A 7336-nucleotide genomic window follows, 5' to 3' on the forward strand; every position below is an offset into this window, starting at 1 on the left:
TATTTAGTGTATGGTACTAATAGGACAATTGAACTATTTCCATTCTTCAATCGCATTCGAGCCATCAAAAAGTTGAATGAAAGTTGATCGAAAAATAAGACAATATTTTTTGGTTTTTGAGTAGACCATCAGTTCAAATCAAGGATTTTGTTACTGATTCATACTTCTCATCGAAACATTTTATTTTACTTCATTTTAGTCACAGAGGAAATTAGGAAACCTATGTTTATATATTCCTGCCATGTGGTACATTACAAATGGAACTTTATAATCAGTCAAATCTAATCTAAATCTAAAATATCTATATTTATCTATATCTATAATAGTATTAGATAATAAACATCACACTGCTGATGAAATATATACTCTGCCCCTAGCTCTACCCTTTTTTGCAGTGCAGTGAAGTTATCAAAAAAAAATTAAGGTGCTGCTTTGCTTCGGTGTGCCGTTCAACAACACGTTCGTTCTCTGCGATATTGTGGCTTGGGGATTATTTATTTTAATCCGTGACGGTTTCTTTAATTTAGATCAAGAGATCGAGTTTCTCGAAGTGTAAATCTTGCTTTAAAGTTGAAGCCTTTGGATAAATCAAAATCCATCTCCCGTTTGATATCCATGGAAATAAATTTCTGCGTTCTGCTGCCGTTTGACCAAACTCTTTATACATAGTGAGTAATTTCATCGTTTCTAGTTGAATCCTTGAACGTACTGACGTTATTCATCTGAAAATTAAGACCGTAAACTATCGTCAACATTTCATTTCAGCCAGATTCTTCCATCTCTCCTTTCACTATTCCGCAGATCTTTGCAATCTGGTATTTAGCTGGGACAGGCATTGTTAATGCCTGTTGCTTTTCAAAGTCCTGAATTTGAAGTGGAATGAGATCCCAACTCTGGTTTTGCATTTTTTCTCAATTTGACTGAAAATAAATGAAAGTTGTTAGTCGAACTACTAGTTATATAATGTAGGGACTTTAAATACACAAGAAGCGTTTGTCGTCCCACTTAATATAATGCTCGTATTCTGCTACCCTAGAGACTGCATAAATAGAAAAAACTCAATCGGGTACGTCCACTATCATGCTCTTTACGATTCACAGCAGCAGTGTTAATCGAATGAATTCATCTGCTGGAATTTTGTCGTTAGTTTCACTTTTAGAATATCGTATTTTTAGTAGTAAGGGTACCAAGATTAGAACCGCAATTGCATTCCACTGCATCTTTGATTGAAATGAGTCAACTCACAGAAACTGCAATTATAACCGAACTCAGTCAAGTCGCTGCGTTACGCAGTCTACTAAGTTTGGGAACTACGGTGATGACGAGCTATCGGGTTTTCCAACCAGATCTGGTTTCATGTGCAAATCAAAATGTCCGATTGGAGAACTCGAAGTGTTGTTGCTCTTTGATGTGCTACTTGCATGCTTTTTACGGTTACCGTCACGTCATCTCGTTACTTCCAGCCAACATCCAGCCATCAGGGCTACTTGGAAGATTTCAGAAGCTTCCGGTGTTCCGTAAAGATTTTCTATGAATTCCACTGATAATGCAAAACCTTACCATAACCATCTTTCATCAATCGAAAACGAAGGTTTTTCTATCAACGTCATCACATTCACTTAAATTGAGAGCTTCAATGGGTGGTTCATGGTGGCAGCCTTTATGTTGGTATACGACTTCGAAGGAGATCGATAAACTACCGTCACTTTCGTCAGATAGTTTCCATTCGAACCAATGACTCATCAATAGTGACACGTGTACGCTGTTAATGCTTAAATTGGATTCTAACAGATTTTATTTGTTCTCCATGAAACTGAAAATAATAATTCAAGGATATTAGTCGGAATACTTCAAATTTGAAGAGACTTTTGTGTACCAAGAAATGTTTCTTGCCGTAAATTTTATCGCCCCACAGGATTATACGTGATCATTTGTTGGTACCGTGGATACCCTGCTTGGTGGGAAAGTATGCCGTAGGCTAACCACGCCTGCGCGTTCGTTTTTGCGTAAGTTGGCGGTACCAGTCTCTCCAATAACTTACGGATGTTACATCGATGTAGACTTGCTCTAATTTGCCTAAAATCCATCAGGATAGACAGGAAGATGATTATGAAGAGTGGGAAATAACAGCTGGTTATTGTTTCATAAAATTACCGGATATGTACATAAATTCGTCTTCGCTGTTATGGCAACCGATGGGGAATGGGCTGGATTTTGGTGTTTGCTCCAAGGACGCCTTGTCTTGTGGTTCCAGATTATTTTTTCTGCATTCTAGTAGTTTCATTAGCGTCGCAGCTGCTAGAATTATAATTGGAAATATTTGATTTTCATTAAAAATAATAATAACTTACCAGAATGCTAATATTGACGTTCGTTGTTTACTCAATAAATATCAAGCAGTTTGTTGACGTCCACATTGTACAAATAAAAAAAGGTGACCGCTTTTATGTTTCGAAAGATTGTTATTTTACATTTTTAATAAAATATTTATATGTTAGTAAATTCTCACATAAGCAGATGCATCAGTAGTTGATCGCCATTTTATTTTGTTTGATTATTAATTTTTCATATTTCTGACAGCTGTATGAAAATCATTAGGCGTTCCAGTGAAAATTATATGTATTCTCATTTGATTCAGCCCAAATACTAAACAATGATGAAACACGAATGATACACTGCTGGTTTTTGAGATGATAATCATAGGCATCATCGTTTACCTTTTTCGAATGCAAGCAATTCATTTGACGTTTTGTTACTCATTTGAAAATCACGAGCCTCTTCATTCCAATACAGACATGATGTCATTCGATTTTCAAGTCATTATTTTTTCGAATGATCGCCTTTCGAAATCGTCAACGTTGAGCTTTTGGGTTATTCATATGACAAATCATACGCTATATTGCAACAACTTTTGTTCAGTGTACGCTACACAGCCTGTTGATTTCGAAAAGAGGCATTTCCGCATTATTCCGCACACATAACAGAATCCACGATAACCGCGCTACCGGATCTCTCGGGAATTTCAGTTCTGGATAATATGTTTGATTTCGTCTGCCAAATAATGCCTGCACTTCATAATTACAGACGGGTGTTATAGAAAGAAAGCGGTATCTCGAGAAAACAAAAAAATCAACACGGTTAACAATCGTCGTTTTATGTTTGATACCACAATATGACAACACTTCCAAGCAGCCCTTTAGTACTTTTAGTTTCCAAGCCGAAGGTTTGCTTATGTCACTTTCGTCCAATCACGAGCTGGTTCAGAATTGGTTCAAAAACAGGGAACAGAGCTGGCGGATCCTATAATAGGTCGGTGCCTAGGATAGGATCCGCCAGCTGGCTTCTTCTTATATTTTGCTAATCCCTGCTGAAAACGACATACCCCCACTCGACCAATGTTGCCAAAATATTTGTTTTGTTACAGTCGTGTCCAAAACTTAAATTGTTCTGATTAAAATATTCTATATTATGTATCAATTTCACGCTCCGGGAAAAATCAATGATTTAGTCTTTATATCCGCATTTAAATGATCATTACGGGTCTTCATCGGAATACAGCAAAACAAAATAATATATATTTCTCGACAAACATATGATTACGGCCTAAAAGCCAACTGTCAAAATCCACTTTGAATGGAAATTCTAGACAAACCGTTACTAGTCGAACACAGTTCACAACAGTTTATGAAAGATAAAACTTTTCTCTTTCATTTACTACCAACATCTGTGATTGGCGTGTAACGGTTTGTCCGGAATTTCCATTCAAAGTGGATTTTGACAGTTGGCTTTTAGGCCGTAATCATATGTTTGTCGAGATTTGTTGTTGGCCATTACGAAAAATATTTCCATGCTCTTAATTTTTGTAAGTTGCTTTCTGAGTCGAGCAACCTCATTCACAAGATCAATCTTCTCTGTTCGCATTTGGTTTAAATATTCTAAAACTACTTTTTTGCAAGGCTTAATTTTTGTTTAGTTTGTATAGGTGTTTAGGTTTGTTCCAGTACTTCATGTGATTTTTTCGGAGAAAACAGCAGTAGAAAATAACACGCTCCTATTTCCACCGATGATTGATGCAGTTAAAAACTGTAAAATTCAACTGTATCGATAATACTAAAAGAAGAACAACAAGCGATTTCCAGGATAACTCTCACGATTTGCCCCAATGTATTGCGAATCTTTTCTTAAATCCACATTGCGACTTTTCAGCCATGCGCCACAGGGCCGTGCGTTGAATTACGCGCCCATCTAGTTTGCATCAGTGCGAGTGAGAAAACATTTTGACGTTTGTTTTTGTTTCGACCGCACTCGTGTGTATCCCATATAGCAACAACTCGACGAAATGCTATATTATCTCGCGATAGACAATACTCCCAATTTACTCGGCGCTGGAACAAAGACAATTTTTACATGAAGTTGAAATAATTTTCATACTTAGGCTAAATAGTCAGTTACTCGGTTAGACTTCGAAAAGAGAGATAATATGTTTGAATTCGTCTGCCAGAAAATGCCTTTCACTTCATAATTACAGACGGACGTTATTGAAAGAAAGCGGAATCTCAAGAAAACCAAAAAAAAAACAAAACGGTAAACAAACGTTGCTTTACGTTTTATATCACAATACGACAACACTTCCAAGCAGCCCTTTAGTACTTTTAGTTTCCAAGCCGAACGTTTGCCAATGTCACTTTCGTCCAATCACGAGCTGGTTCAGAATTGGTTCAAAAACAGTAGCCCACATTACCACGGCAGATGGATAGCTAACCGGAGGCGAGATGCCCCACCTGCCAACACCGATCGCCTCAATACATGCCGACAAGTGACGGGCGAACGAAATGCAGGCTCAGATGCAACAACCAGGCGGATGGCTGCGTTCTTTGCTATGAATCTTAGCCCCGCCATTCGCATGCCTTTTGCCTGCCGTTCGCACGCCATCCGGTCGCCAGCATGCCTGCCGGCGGATGGTACCTTCGGGTGGGGCATCCCGCCTCCCATAGAGTAACAAATAATTCAAAGTTGTTCTAAATCGATGAAACGTGTAAAAGCTGTCTGTAAATGTCAAAATTTGACGTTTAATGACAGCTCATACTCCTTTCATCGATTTAGAAATATTATTCAGGAAAAATTGAAAATGTTTTACAAAGTACATTTAATATTAGTTAATCTGAAAAAAAATTCTTAAAGTTTTGTATTTCTAGATTTGTGTGGATAATTTCTGCATAATTTGTTTCGGAATTTTGGACTGCAGTTTTTGAATTTTCTAGTTGTTTAATTGTTTGATTTTTTAGTTGTACTTATTAACATTAGTAACAGTTATACAATGCTCTGCCAAGTGCTGTTATGCAGCAAAGTTAGTGTGATGCAGCTTGGCCACACAGCTGCGGCCAAGTTTCCGCTGGAGAACGTGTTTGTAAATCATCCGTCGGAAGTGCAATCAAATCTGTGATCCACTCGTTCGTCTGGTTTACTCAAACATGGGTTATGGCTAGTTTAAAGTCGACTAAGCGGCAGTGAAGATGGATAGCGCACATAAATGCAATGTAACGTTGCTACGGATGTAGTACTTTGATATTTTGTATAAATGATATGCTTAGGCACAATCACAGTGCGTTTTTTGTAGATACCAAGTTACTGCAGATCAAATCGATACCGCTCAGTCGGCTTACCCGGTACCTGGTCAAACCATTCGCAATTTGATTCGGAATCCTGAATGAATTCAATATGGAATCCAGTTGAAAGGCAACAACCGATTCCGAAACCTACTGAGTCAGAATAGGTTATTGCATTTGAGCTAAGTCGAAATCCTTATTGAATTCATTCAAGATACCGAACCGGTTTCGGAATCGGTTTGACTGAGTATATTTGAATAAACCGAAGGCGTTAGTACCCTATAAGAACGGTTGGTTTCAAAATCGTCCAATAAAGGACGTTCGTTGGACCAATTTGGACAACGTCCAAATAACCGTTCAACAAACGTCCATCGTTGGACCCGTGTTGAACGGGTTTGCAACAATTTTTTGGACGTCTTAGTGGGTATAAAGGGGCGCAAAGAGTGTGCAGAGAGTGAAGCCAAAAAAGTCTACTTATCGAGCAAAATTGCTACAAAGACGGATTCCAATTGTGCACGATAGGTAGTCTTTTTTGTCTTCACTCTTTGCGCAATTGTTCTCTATAAACTGTGGAGTAAACCGGACAAATAAGTGAATCACAGGTTGGTTTGCACATCCGCCGGCGGGTTTGATAACACCTCTTCAGGTGGACCGTCAGCGGCTTAGTGCAGCTTGGTATCCTTCGCTGCGACTATGTGGTCCAGCCACACAACGCTAGCTTTGCTGCATAACATCACTGGCAGAGCACTACGTCACTGTTACTAGTGTTATTAAGCACAACTGAGGAATAATATATTCAATAATTTGTAAATTCAAAAACTGAACGAAATTCTAAAACAGGATAAATTATGTACATTATAAAAATCAGAATTACAAGACGTTAAGAGCGAAAAATTTATAGTTTTTTGAAAATAAATGACAGAAGTAACAAAAATATATAAATTGCTTGCTAAAAATATCTAAAATTCAAGATATCTGTAATCAAAAATTTAAAAATTTTGAGACTAGAGAATTCCAATAACAACAACAAACATCCACAAAAATTAAAAAAAATTCGATTTCAAAATTAAACAATATTATAATTAAAAAATTCTAAAAATGAAAAATCAAATCTTCAAAAATTCAGGAAAGTTGAAGAATTCAAATGTTAAAAATTATAAACTTCAAAAATCGAAATGTTCAAAAAGTAAGACCCAGAAATTCAGAAACACAATGATACAAAAATTCATGTAATGCAATTCAAGTATTACAAATTCAATAGTTCAATAGTTCTAAAATACAAAGATGCAAAAATTCCAAATCAAATTAATACAACCACAATAAAAATACAAATACAAAAAGAAAAAATCAAAAATACAGAATTACTAAAATTCAAAAGCACTAAAAATTCAAAAAAAAAATGAAATGCCCTTTTAGCACAAAATTCTCAAATTCAAAAGATCAAAATTTGAAGACATCAAAAATTCAGAAATTCGAATATTCGAAAATTCAAGAATTCGAAGATTTTTAAATCCAAAAATTGAAAAAGAAATAAAAATTCAAAGATCCGGTAATTCAAAGGTTCAGAAATTCAAAAAACTCGAAAAATCAATGATTAAAACATGCAAAAAATTGAAAATTCTGGTTTCAAAAATTCAACAACTCCAATATTCAATTATTAAAAATTCCAAAATTCGAAGAGCAAAGAATTCAAAAATTCTGTAATTCAGAAATTCAAATTCAAACATTCA

The 7336-nt window shown here is 36.2% G+C and overlaps 1 long non-coding RNA gene across 1 annotated transcript; it reads right to left on the reverse strand.

The window, feature by feature from the left end:
* Positions 1 to 166: 166 nt before the first annotated feature.
* On the reverse strand, positions 167 to 2801 carry LOC131683177 (uncharacterized). Its single transcript, XR_009304411.1, has 5 exons — positions 2352 to 2801; positions 2155 to 2295; positions 1877 to 2076; positions 983 to 1813; positions 167 to 920 (listed from the first exon to the last, which is right to left on the reverse strand). It is a non-coding gene; the product is annotated as an uncharacterized LOC131683177 (long non-coding RNA).
* Positions 2802 to 7336: the final 4535 nt, after the last annotated feature.

The sequence above is a fragment of the Topomyia yanbarensis genome, chromosome 2 (assembly GCF_030247195.1).
Source record: "Topomyia yanbarensis strain Yona2022 chromosome 2, ASM3024719v1, whole genome shotgun sequence".
Classification (NCBI taxonomy): Eukaryota; Metazoa; Arthropoda; class Insecta; order Diptera; family Culicidae; genus Topomyia; species Topomyia yanbarensis.